Raw genomic sequence first — 14,416 nt, 5'->3', positions numbered from 1 at the left:
GTCATCAAGACTGTCAGCTTAAGAGCTGACCGACCAGTGTGTTAGATGGGTCTTTGAGCAAGGCACTTAACCCCTGCACTCTAAGCCTTGATGTTACATAAGAGCAGCATGAGAGCTGTTAGTTCACACGGGGTGTGTGAGAACTCGCTGTGTGTTACTGCTGCTTCTTCTAATCATACAAGAATTTGTAGAAAGGTTTGCTGTCCACCTGACCATTCATTACAAAGAGAACACCAAAACAGTTCACACTATGCTGCAATTTTTAGGAAGATAATCGCATTTATCACCTAAAAGCCAGGTATTTTAAAATGACAGCAGCTGATTAAAAAACAAAGTGTGCTGCAGACTGACAGCAGAAAGAGGAGTGAGTGAGTATGAACAAGTATGTTTTGACATGATATTAGGGGTAGGCAATACAGCTAAAAAAAAATTATCACAATAAAATGATGCATGTCAGTCAATTTGATGATTTTTAATTGCCTATTTCTAATACAGACAGGAGAAAACAGGTAGAATTTAACCGCTTAATCTTGAAAATAACAAGCGTACTTACCGGCGGCGAGCTCACTGTCATTTTGTATTATAATTAACATCGCCTGTACCCATTTTCTCACTCCACACTTTTTCCACGAACGACGATTTAGATTTGATTCAGTTCAATTCACTGTCAGATGAGATATCATGTCTCCATTTACCACATTCGGTTACGTTTATGTCAAACCACAAAAAGAAACTGAATTATGATTCACCAATTTTAGGACTAAACTCTTTTGGATACTGTGACATAGACATGCCATGTGAATTTCAAAATAAAGGTGTATCTTAAACATGACAATATAGATCAATATTTTCACTTTGCATCAACATTGAATCATTATCCAATTATCCATTATCAATCCAGATGGATGTACTGTTACACCCCTAAATGTTATTGTACAGTTTCTGTGGTTTATCAGTGAAGTATGAACTACACTGCAGACTGGAGTGTCTGTCACAGAGACAAACAAACAGATCTGGGTAATACACTCATCTCCTGTATGAAAATATCTGTCACTGCCCTGCATCATTACAAATTATTTTAAATTCTAAAAAAAATAAAATAAATAAATAAAAATTCAATGTTCAATGGTTCAATTTTAATAGACCTGCCCAGTCTGGCATGTGGGTCAGAAATCTACGAGCCAAAAGTCAATTTTTACTTGCCCCTATACAAATTGTTTTATTTATTAGCAGTTATAAAAAAAAACAACAAAGACTAACGTTAATTGTCACAATTAATCTAGAGCTGCAACATCTATAAAATGACAGTAAATAGTGAAAAATGTCCACCCCAGTTTTTCAAAGTCCAAGGTGATGTCTTTCAATGTCTCATTTCATCAGTCGAAAACCCAAACATATTCAGTTTAATAGAATAAATGAAGAAATATTTGAAAAGCTAAAAAAAACACTATTTTGCAAGAAAAATTACTTTAACAATTTATCAAACAATTATCAAAATGGTTCAAGTTTAATTCCTTTTTACAACTTGCCCAGTCAGGCAAATGAGTTGCCAGATTTACTTGCCTGACATGCCATTTTTCTTACCCCAGGCAAGTGGACAAGCCTTACTGTTGAGTCCTGTTGGCTAGGTTATCCTTGCCATTCAAATTAATAAAAAAAAAATACAGTACACCAGAAGCATCAGCTGACGCACAAATGAGTTGCATTAAGTATTGCTTTGGGTCAATGGATGTTTGGGCCCAGTCTGCCTGTGCGGCAGAGAGGGCTTTTAGAAAGACACGACCACCAGAACAAACAAACTCGGACAGACCAGGAGGACAAATTCTAGAGTGAGTTTGATACTGTAATGTATGTCTGACCAGAACTGCAACTAGGCAAGACCGCAGCATATAGAGGTGTCTACCATCGCTCCCACCACATCTCCAGCAAATTCCTTAATTTCACCCTGTGTAACCTTGAGTGGGACCAGTAAACTATGTTCAGTATTTTAAACTGCAGTAATCTTGTTCTAAGTTCTGTAAGGTTTTCTTCTAGACTAATTCTTTAAGATGTTGCTCCATTTTTCCTCTCTGTAAATGAAAGGTTGAGTTCAGTCTCCAAGGCTGACTTCAGACTAGAGCCTTTTTAGAGCAGTGTTGGAATTTTTAGGCAATAGAGAATAACAGAAACTAGGGATGGGCACGATTAATCGATGATCGATAATTGATCATTAAGAATTTTGTCGATCACGTAATTTTTTTTTCGATTTTTCGACAGTGTTAAACAGAGTTCATGTAGTGTGCATCGAGAAAGCAATGTAATGAATTTCACTATGTGGCGGTAGTAAAATATCCCACCAGCGGGGGGCGATATAGCAGAGAAAACCGCCTGCGAGCTGACTTCTGCCCTGCCGCCGTATCTGAAGGTAGTAAACATGAAGCGTGTATGGCGAACAAAAACAAGTAGGTTAAGTAAGCTATAGCCCAGGACAGTTACCACCGTAGCCTTCATGTAAACCTATAGGCCTATAATGTGTTATTGTTATGTAGGATCTCCCTCTCTCAGCCGTGCCTTTTGGCAAAAAAAAAAAAAAAAGGTCAGCTGCGAGTCTACTTTGTTCTTTGATTAAATGACTATTAGTTAATAATATGATGTTTTATTTTTGTGTTTAAAAGAGGCAAAATATAGCCTATTTATTTTGTTTTAGAGAATAGCCTACTGGCTCTTATTTTGTTAAGATCCCGAGTCCCGACGCCTCCGCGTAGGTCTATTTCTATTGTTTAACAGTTGCACATTAAAATTGTAAATCGCGCAAGACATGGATTAAAGTTCTCCTTAAATTATTATTATTTATTATGAGGAGTTTCAGCCCGACGCCTCGCGGTGTATTGTTTAACAGTTGCACATTTAAACTGTAGCCTAAATTGTGCAAGAGGATTGTTGGATTAAAGGTTCTTCTTGAAATAAATACTTAATTGAGAAAAAACAGACTGCCTGTGGTATTTTTAATCGTTTTTTCTATCAGACATTTCTTAATGATTAAATCGATAATTGATCGTTAATTCTCATGATTATCGATCAAAAAGTTTGTCGAAAATGCCCATCCCTAACAGAAACCAAAACCAATTGTATTTCCCAGAGATGAGCTCAGCACACTTCCTTAAACTCAATATCACTGCATTTAGGAATAGAGTATGATGAGTTCACAACTTTTGAATAATTACAACATTGACTTCTTATCAAATGATAACTGCTTGAAAAAAGTGTCAGATGATCCTACATCTTGACTCCTTGCACTGGTACAGCCAGATACTTTCTCCTTCACATCACAGTCCAACTAAAAAGGGGTATTTTCAAGAAAAACTACAGTGCACAGCTTTCATGTGTCCAAAAAGAGTAGAGGAGTAGCAGAAAAGATTTCCACAACTATAATGTAACCGTCAGCATATCAAAGTGTTTTATTTGTGAACTTTCATGTGCTGTGACATGAGAGGACTAAAGAACCATGGAAATTTAAAGAGCATGGTGTGTGAATTCTGGCAGCAGCATTTTGAACTGAAACAATAAGACCATTAAAAAGTTCATTTTTTTCTAACACTAACTGATGTAGACCTATTCTTAGTGGCAGAAAATATAATAAACAAAGAATGTAGGCAGCAGTAGCATTAAAAAAGCAGAATTTAAATGGACAACAGCTGATAGCACAGACAACAAGGTCAGCAATGCCTATAATTCATTATCCATGTTAAATTAACTGCTGGTATTCAAGGCAGATCTGGTTTGTTTTCTTCCAGAAAAAGATCACATGACAGGGGCTTGATGAATTGTGACTGATTAGACTGTATCAGAAAGAGAATTTCGCTGTACTTTCTTTCCATAGAAGAGATAAAGTAGTCCCTATGTTACTTACAAATAGGGTAAGAATAGACTCCTTGGATGCACTGCACTTCTCTCTAGAAAGATTATGTCTCGAAGCAGCCAAACTGATCAGCTCGTCATCAAGCCTCTGCAGAAGGGGGGCCTGAGGACCAGAAGTGAGAAACACTGCGCTAACCCATTAATCTCACTTCGTAGTACACCCCTCTGGTCCTCAGAGCTCACTGCCCTGCATGTTTTAGATGCTTCCCTGCTCAAACACACCTGATTCAAATGATCAGCTCGTTATCAGGCTTCAGGCTGTCAGGCAGTGGCTTCATGATGAGCTGATCATTTGAATCAGGTGTGTTTGAGCAGAGAAACATCTAAAACATGCAGGACAGTGAGCTCTGAGGACCAGGATAGGGGAAACACTGCTCTCTGACACTAAACTGAATACCTTTGGATTGTGGACAAAAAGCAATTGAGGACATTATCTTGGGCTTTGGGAGACATGGATCGACTTGCTGCTAACACTGCTAATATTAGCCACACTGTGCATCAGGCTGCAGCTAACATCAGTACCAGGTAAACAATGTCATTTGCCTAGTAGTTTAATTTAACATTTACATGTATAGTATTAAGTTTCTTCTTCATGTCCCTCTTGTCTAAGAGCTAATTAGTTCCTACCTGCCATTGTTTAGGGGGGACAGGTATGAGTGTGATGCCATGTGTTCAACAGTTTTGTTGACCCTGCTTGTGTGTACTGTGCTGTCAGGCCGTTTTGGTGAAGATAAAGTACACAAAGAGAAGTTGTAGCAGCTTAGTACAAAGAAAAGATGGTTACAGACTGGTGGCAGTGGTGTTTTTTCTTCATCTTCAGATTAATTTGCCGAGGCCCACCAGGACTGATTGGGCAGCGGTTGGCTGCGGTCTATAGGTGCACTCTGTGCATTTATTCCAGTTTTACATGGACTTGCATGGAATTTTACGGACAGTTTCCAAAGTCGCTGTGGTCATTAGTGGATGATGTTGAGGACAGCAAGTGCCTCGCTGATGATGACAGCGTGTCCAAAAAAAGAGGGTAAGCATCAGCAAACTCCTTGAACTCTGTGTTGTGGCAGTTCTTTAGATGTTTACTTGTATTGAGAGGCTACTGTTTGTGACGTGGTATCGGGTGTGGGGTATCAAAGTAGTGTTATGAGTACGAGTATGAGTACATGAGGACAGTATCGGACCGATACCCGATGCTGGTATCAGCATCGGTGCATCCCTAGTTAACACCACTGTAATGTCTCCTTCTCTCTGTCTATACATTTAGTAAAAACTATCAGGATTTATTTTTGCAACTAATAGCACTCTACAAATGTAGCATTAATTGAATAAAAATCTAAAGATTCACACATTGTATTGCATCATATCATATTGTATCGTGACAGAGCTGAATTGTATCGAACCAAATCGTTGGCCATTTAAAATTTCCAAGATATCGAATCATTGAACATGTATTGAGATACTAATCGAATTGGTCTCAGTCAGCGAGATGCACACCCCTATTCTTTATAATTATTAAAAATACTAGTGAAAGAGCTCATGTCATTTTGGAGAATAATGCGTATGGTTAAACTGTAAAATATCCTGCCTCCATGACCTATGTCACAAGTGCTGACCACTTTAGAAGGATCATGACAGAAAAGTGTGTATGTACATCCTTTATTCTGTATGAAAAATACTGGCCATTATATCTATCAGACTTTTTTGACTCCCTGCTCCCAAAATACAGTATCAGTCTGGCTCTAGCGTGGACTTTAATGTCATGCCACCCTGAGTACTACAAAACAAATATTGACAACTCGTCTTTTAGTGGATCATGCAAAAAATGTACATATGCTATTTCCAACAAATTGAGTGGCTAAGAATAGAAATTTCACAGAAATCATTTTTTTTGTCATTTGACAAGAATTTGTTTTCACAGTTGCTGTAAGGAAAAGGAATATTTTAGTTCCTCTTCTTTGTCAAGTAAATAATTCATAGAAACTCTATCTTTATCACAACATGTTGAATATTTAAAGTGTTGTTGTGATCTCCTGCCAAACACCAGCTGTGTTAAAAAATGGATTTGAAGAAAAACTATAAGGCATCTCATGTGTCAAAAAGAGTCGGTAGAAGAGTGGCAGAAAAGACTTCAACAACAACTACAATGTAACTGTCAGCAGGCCAAAGTGTCTTCATTATGACCTACTCAGCAACTTTCACAATCTGCTGTGACATGAGACTAAACTCAGCACCATGAAAATGCAAAGAGCATGATGTGCATTTTTCACAGCAGCACTTTAAACGAAATCTAAAAAGCCATTAAAGTATTGAGCATGTTTCACTATTAAAAAATTATTTCCTTCAAATAAATAAATAAACAATAAAATAAATAAACCTGCTCAGGTCATTACTGCATTTGAAGATTCTAAATTAATCAAAAAGTTTCTAGTTGTACTTTCTGGCTCCAGCTCACTGAGTATGTTTTATTGACATGTCAGTCATTTTCTCAATTAAACAATTAGTTCTTTGGTCCATAAAATAAAATGCTAAAATGTTCATCAGCGTTTCCCAAAGCCAAAGGTGATGTCACCTCACAGCTCAAAGATATTCAGTTTACCACCCTGTAGAAACCAGAAAAACAAAATCACATCGGAGAAACTGAAATCAGAGAATTTGGAAATTTTTACTTAAAAAAAACCCAAACATTCAAAATGATTAATCAATTATCAAAAAAGTTGCCAGTGAATTCAATATTTGACAACTAATCAATTAATTAGCTCATTGCTGCAGCTCTAGTAACAAGCAACCCCCTCAGTTAGAAGGACCTACAGTTTCACAGAGGGAATACGTTTTGCTGAATCTGGCACTCTTTAATCAGCTACAAGGCCAGTTCATGATCATGTTTTGCTTATTTATCTTAATGGTAATATCTTTATCTGTTTTATGCATTTCTTTCACACATGAGGTATACTTCTCAGAACTGCAGTTTATGACTTTTTGCAGTTAAACAACTGATCATTTTGTGTCAGAAACTAGTGAAAAGTCTGCAATCTTCCTTTCGTTCAGTTCCTGTACACATCCAGGACCCTGGGGTGTGCGGGTAAGATGGCTGACCCCTCCCACCCAGGGCGCAAACTGGGTGCTTTTCGTTACATTGAATTTTGCCTCCTTGTCTCCTCTCTCTGTCGACCTAGAAGTTGTTTCCCCTCCGCCACCATGAAAGATCTTCCAATTGTTAAAATGCACCAGGAGCAAACAAGGAGCAAGGAAAGAGGAGGCTTCTGGAGGAGCTCAAAGTGAGAATAACTACGCAGAAGTCTTATCAAGAGGAGTGATACTGATTGGACAGTTTTGGCGGCTTTTATCCTGCATCATCAGGACACATGCAGGGTAATCAGTCCAGACTGGCAGAAGTTTCTGCAGCACTTTAATGATGCTGATGTGAATATTTATGACCTTTGGTGTCATAAAGAGCTCACGAAGAAATAACTGATTATATGCATTATTAGACTGCAAATTGCCACATGTTCTGAATAATGACAAACGGGTAGAACAGGACTGGTACAGTGATGATTCAGAGATTATTAATGTGGGATCACTGTCACGCACTTTTTAATGGACTAATGATGAAAAATAGCTGTGTGCTTTGTAGTGTCATAGGGACTTACAGATAATAAAATAAAACAGTTACATGATGAGATGTGATATGATGCACTGTCATTTTGTGTGTTGGTATCTAACACTTTATAACAGGATCATTTCATTGCAAAGAGTTGTGGTATCACAGTTTATCTTGAGTTTCTTTTTTTTTCTTATTTACATAATAAAATCATCTCCTCTGTGCTTGCATCTCTTCCTCGCACCACTCTCTCATATCCTTACTGGGTTGCCAAATGAAAAGCACCCACTATCTGAGACACCCCCTCTGGCAGGAGGCTAAGTGACAAAACCTCACACCACAAGAAGCAGAAGAAGAAGAAGTGGTCCCTATGTTACTTAGGAAAAGGGTAAGAATAGATCCCTTGGATGCATTGCAATTCTCTCTTGAAAGATTATATCTCTATATTTTTATAAAACAGATAAGCAGAAAATTCTCCAATTTGGCAGGCTGGAACAAGCAAATTATTTCATTTTTGTTTGAAAAGGTTAGTTGAATTAGATTTAGTGGGGAGTACTTTCTTTCCATAGAAGAGAGAAAGTAGTCCCTATGTTACTTACAAATAGGGTAAGAATAGACTCCTTGGATGCACTGCACTTCTCTCTAGAAAGATTATGTCTCGAAGCAGAAAAGTCAATATTCGGAAATTTAAAACCCAATATTCTGCAGTCTATCAAGAACAAAACCTCACACCACAAGATCAGGTTTTTTCCGATTGCAGCTGATCTCGTCAACATGCCCACACCCTCCACTGACACCGTCTCATACACCCAAACCCTCTACATGCCACATAAACATTACTGCACTGATCCATGTGTGAATAAATTATGGTCAAATATCATTTATAATATACACTAAAATCTTGTTTGCTATGCCCGTCTTTCTAATTTCCTGCCAGTCAAACCATCATTCATCATGTCATTTTGTCTGTTCATTGTAATGACCAACTGTATAACCTACATACTGCAAATGTACATACAATCTATTGTTGTATCATTACAATTTAAACCATAACTTTTTCTTAACTTTCACCTGATTTTTTTAATAGCTGTATTTTTTCCTAACTGTTGTAATTTGCCTTTCCCTGCTTTCATTTTCATTTATATATATTATTTCCTCTTTTTTTTATGGAAGTTGCTGAAATCTCATTTCACTGCTGTTGTACTTGTGCAAATATCAAATAGCATGTGACAAATAAATAGCTGCCACCTGCCATGAAGCTGCTCTGCTCCTGAAATTTGGTACTCTCTCAGAAAAATGGACTCGTTTTTGAAAGAGAGAAGACCTGACAAGCAGACCAACAGCCAAGCGGACAGACACTCAGCTGAAAATAAGCCGAAGAATTCCAAGCCAAGTAAAACTCACAAATATAATGCAGCGTACATAAAAGATAGATTTACTGCAGCATATGGAAATTGCTACAAGCTTCAAGACCTTCTCAAATGAGTGTTTAAAACTTTTTAAACTTCAGCATGACTTGAAGGAATAGCATCCTACAGAGGCTGAAAAAACAGTCCACTACAAGTTTTTAAAGACATCTTGCAAAAGGGGGGCCCCGGCCAAGCTAATGCTAACTGGGGGCCTTGGTGTAATCCAAATCTCCTAAAGCCCCAATATTCTGACTTGAAAGACGCCATTTACATCATGTTTTTAGCCTGAGATGTAGATCCTTAGCTTGGAGCCACGTTCATGCCACGAACTGGATGCATGTTGGGACTTTAGATTACACCAGACACGACAGACATTTTATTTGATTTTTTCCAGTTGTTTTTTCTGTTTGAAAACTGTTCACCATTCACTTCAACTGTTTAGGAGATTCTGCAACACTGTTTTCCCGTTTTGTGGACTAAGAAACTACACCCCACCTTCAGTCAACATGAGGGTGAGTAGATAATGACTGAATTTTTATCCCTTAAAGCCGTCTAGCATGTTTGTTGTCTGTGTCTGTAAGTCTCTCTAGGTGTGTGAATCACAAGGTAGTTACGTTACGTTACTTTAGTCAACTGTAAAGTGTGTTCTCTGCCATAAAAGAGAAAAATGTTCCTTCAGTGTCCTCCTGCAGCAGAGTTGGTCAGGACTGTGAAAAGCTGTTAAGCAGCTACAAGTCAGGCTGGAGTCCAATAGCCCAAAACCAGAGGTCTCCCAACAACAGTTCAGAGTTGCGGATCTGGAAAGGTAACGTAATCACGCTCAGCATTGATTGAGCTTCACGGGTAGTGTAACAAATGAGTTGCCTAGAAACAACAACTGTGTAGTCTATGTAAGTGGAACATTGATCACAGACACTGGAACCATTCCCTGCGCCTGCAGGATAAACAACTGCCTAAAAAAGCCCAAACTCAGGTGAAGCATGCAGTGCCACATAGGTATAATGCCCACAGTGTATGCAATTGTATTAAAGGGATAATTCACCCAAAAATGAAAATTCAGTCATTATCTACTCACTCTCATGCCGCCTGATGGTCAGGATGAGTTTGGTCCACAAAACACTGCTGGAGTTTCACAGAAAAACAGTGTTGCAGAATTTCCCAAACAATGGAAGAGAGCCAGATGAGCAGTATGGAGGTTGGTCACCATTCACTTCCATTGTTTGGGAGATTCTGCAACATTGTTTTCGTGTGAAACTCCAGCAGTGTTTTTGTGGACTTAAAAATTAAACCTGACCTTCAACTGGCACGAGGGTATGTAGACGAGGGTATGTAGATAGTGACTGCATTTTCATTCTTGGGTGAACTATCCCTTTGATAAAAGATAAGTGGAATAACTAAAGTAAATATATCTGTCATATGCCATATTTTAAAAGTAACAAAGTAATTAAATCATGCAGAAAAATCCAAAATTATGATGAATCAAGATGCATCAATAATCATTTTATAATCGCATTGTTGCCCTCTGAATTGAACCATGATGTGCCAAGAGATTCCCTCCAATGACATTAATTCCTGAAAGGAAACTTTTGAGATTTTCAATTTTTGAGCACCACAAGCTGAGTGTCATTCCCTTCCATTACATTCAAGAGAAGGCAGATACCTCTACAATCAATATCTCCAAAACTCTGGAACTCACAACAAAATAATCCAGATAAATAAATAGCAGTACAGACCAGATGTATTTCTGATTTTAGGGTTTAAAGCTTAAGTACCCATTTTTATACATGCATAACTAAGTTTTGTAGGTAACCCCAATAATGAAAGTTGGGAGGAAAATTACGTATACATCCTAGTGCACTCACGGGATAAATGTACAAAAATTTCCTTTATTCTGTATTGAGTTCGAGCTACTGACATAACGTGGCAACAAAAAGTGACCTTTAATTTTATATTCAAAGGTCTGAGCGCCAATAATATAGAGATATTGGATGCAGCAGCCCCCAGTGTTTACAGATGATAAGCCCACATACAGTACATTCCATGTCTCTTCCAGGGTGCGGCCAAATCAAGCCAGTTCTACCGTTTTCATCTGCTTCGTGTGTTCTTTAACGTTTTAAAATTAGAAGTACTGTCCTTTCACTACAGCACAACAACACACACGCTGCAGACCGATCGGATGAACCCGATAATCCCATTATTTTAAACTAATATTTGGCCAGGAGACGTGTGAGTGTCTGTCGCCTGAATGGACAGGGTGATCAGGGACAAACATCAGTGATGGGACCTGGCCAGGAAACAACGCCATCAAATAGGCTTATGATTAATTGTGCTGTGCTAAGAAAGCGGTTAAATAGGACTGCACAAACGGACACCCACAGAGATAAGGTACTGAAATAGCACGAAAGGAAGGCATGAGCTAAAATGGGAATGACTGGCGTTAGGTTAGCAGGACTGAAGCTACACGCTGGTAAATAACCTGTTACTTCCATAGAAACGTAACTAATAGTTTGTTTTGCTTCGGCTGTATGAAGCGGTTTAGCTAATGCTATGTGTCACAAACGGAGGTTAGCCAACGTTAGCTGTATCTTCAGATGCCATCTTTGTGTCTGTAAACACCCAGCTCCTAACTACCACCAACCTACCTTCGTGAAGCCGTGTCTTCTCTCTCCTCTCCCCGGTTACCTGGTTGGCTTTACAAGAGGCTAACCTCACCGCAGACCTCTTATTTTCATATCGTAGTCATGTCTGGATGATACAGCGTGGCTACGCTGCACCGATTGAGAGCAAAATAGCAGTCGGCTCGACTCTGAGCGTCATAGAGCCAGAGGTGTGGTCACATGACCCGGCCCAGGCCGAAGTGTGTCGTGCTGTTAGACGTGGTGTTGCCATGGATACAGATTATAACTTCAACAGTGGAACATGTTACAGCCAGTATGTTTAATATATAGTTATATTTAAAATTAAGTTAATATTAAAATCTAAAAGTTAACAAAATGAAATTCAGTCGTGGAGGAAGTACACGGATCTTTTACTTAAAGGAATAGTTCACACAAAAATAAAAATTCAGTTGTCTTCTCACCCTCATGGTGCAAGAGTACCTGGCGGGTTGGGTTTATTTTGTTACTAACAAAACACTGGAAAGTTTCACAGGAAGACAGTGTTGCAGAATCTCCCAAACAATGGAAGTGAATGGTGCCCAATTTTCAAATGTAAAAACAACTGGAAAAATATATAAAATGCCTCCCTGCTACTTGGCTGGTGTAATCCAGGCCTCTGAAAGTCCTGACACACCAAGCTACCACAATTTTTTTTTTGCCAACTTGGCATGTAGGGACTTTAGGAGACTTGGATTACAGCAGATGAGCTGTATGGAGGTGTTTTATGTTTTTATTCTGTTGGATTGTTACATTTAAAAACTGGTCACCATTTACTTCCATTGTTCTGCAACACTGTTTTCATGTGAAACTCCAGCAGTGTTTTGTGGACTACAAAACTAAACCTGACCTTCAGTTGCCAGGAGGTTGAGTAGATGATGACTGAATTTTCATTTTGGGGTAAACTATCCCTTTTAAGTAATACCACAGTCTAACAATACTCTGTTACAAGTAAAAGACCTACATTTAAAAATTCTTTACATTCACAGATTCTACTATTCAAAGTCCTCTATCCTCATCGATACTGGTGTATGGTAGAGACTTTCCCCCCGACCCAGATGCTCAGAGACTACTTTGAATGATACATCAGAGGAACAAGTGGCACTGATGCTCAGAATGGTAGCTGCTAAGAAGATTATTCTAACCAGCTGGAAACTGCCTATTTGACTATTTCAAAGATAATAATTGTTAGATGTGTTTGCCTAATCTTTACTTGGGGCCTTGTAACACCTGACTCAGTAACATCCAGAAAATTATAATACTCAGGGTATGTCTGGCAGCTCTTTTCTTTTCCTTATTTTATTTTATTTACTTAATTATTCATTTTCTATTTTCTAGTCTGTCATAGTTGTTTTCGTTTTGTTATGTTGTATACATGTTATTTAAACATAAAACTGTAAATCTGAAAATAAAATTTTAAAAAAATCAAAAGTATTAGCACCAAAATATACAATTTCTATTAGTATAATGTAGTATAGTATAATAGTATACAGGGCTGGGCAATATATCAATGTGATATCATATGGTGATATGATATAATATTATATCATATGGTGATATGATAAAATTTTATATCATATATTATATAGATTTTGGATACTGTCATATCATGATATGGCATAAGTATTTTCTTGTCCCTGTTTTAAAGGCTAAATAACAGTAAAGTGATGTAATTTTCTGCATGTATCACTGTTTCAGGTGTTTTATTTATTTACTTTACCCACTTAGTCATTATATTCACATTACATTATTATTTATCAAAAATCACAGTGTTAATATTTTGTGAAAGCACAGACAGTCATATCTTCAATATATTAGATATTAAATTATTAGATTATTATTGAATGGGAGTATTTCTGAATCTGGTCACTTTAATGTTGCAGCTGGTAAGGATAGCTCAAACTATATTAATGCATAGTAATTTATTAATTTATATATATTGTGTTTTAATAACCTGAATCCGCAAAGTAACTAGGCCTACTAATTAAAGCTGTCAAAATATTAAGTATAAGATGCATAAAAAGAAAACATTCAAGTGAAGTACAGGTACCTTAAAACAGTTCTTGAGTAAATGTGATTTGTTACTTTCCATCACTGATAAAGCTGACATATTCCAGTTTTTAATCTTGTCAGGAGGTCAGAAACACATTAGTCTGTGATGTGCTAAGACTATTAGCAATATGACAAAATACTTTAATTTCTAATTCAATTTTTTCAAATCTGTTGATATAAGTACGTTTTAATTCAATGGTCAGGTCTGTATTCAAGGTATGAAAATAATCTATTTGTAATGAAAATTGTAGTCCCTTAATGCGACACATAGAAGATAAATACAGATAACCAAATTCAGAATAGAATAGGGTATATAAAATAAATTAGAAATAAAATAAAATTCATTGAGACAATTTGGGATGAGTATGTATATGGCTTTTGTTTTGGAAAAAAAATCTTCCGGATTGGAGGCGCTTGGTTTGTTCTCCGGGGCAATCAGACTGAAATGAAGCTACTTTTAGACGATATGTACGCAGTTTGTCTCTCATTATTCTGTCTCGCTCTGGTATAATTTGCTCAAATTACTAACTGAAAACAACCTAAATAACATAAAGTGGTTTGAATTGTGCAGTAGAAAGATAAATGTTCAGTCAAGTCACTCGGGTGATAGCTTGTTCTGCATCAAGTTAGCCAAAATACAAGAAGAACTAAAGCGGATTTAGCTAAAGTGAACTAGATAATAAAACAAACGAAATTCCTCATGTGATTTTGGCTCCTATTTATTACATACTATTTTCTGTCTACATAAATAAACAAATATTTAACATATAACTCAAGAACGGTGCAACATAACAATATGTCCATCTACAAAT

Source organism: Lutjanus erythropterus, chromosome 5, assembly GCF_056507025.1.
Source record: "Lutjanus erythropterus isolate fLutEry1 chromosome 5, fLutEry1.hap2, whole genome shotgun sequence".
In the NCBI taxonomy this organism is placed as follows: domain Eukaryota; kingdom Metazoa; phylum Chordata; class Actinopteri; order Lutjaniformes; family Lutjanidae; genus Lutjanus; species Lutjanus erythropterus.
This window is presented reverse-complemented; position numbering follows the sequence as displayed.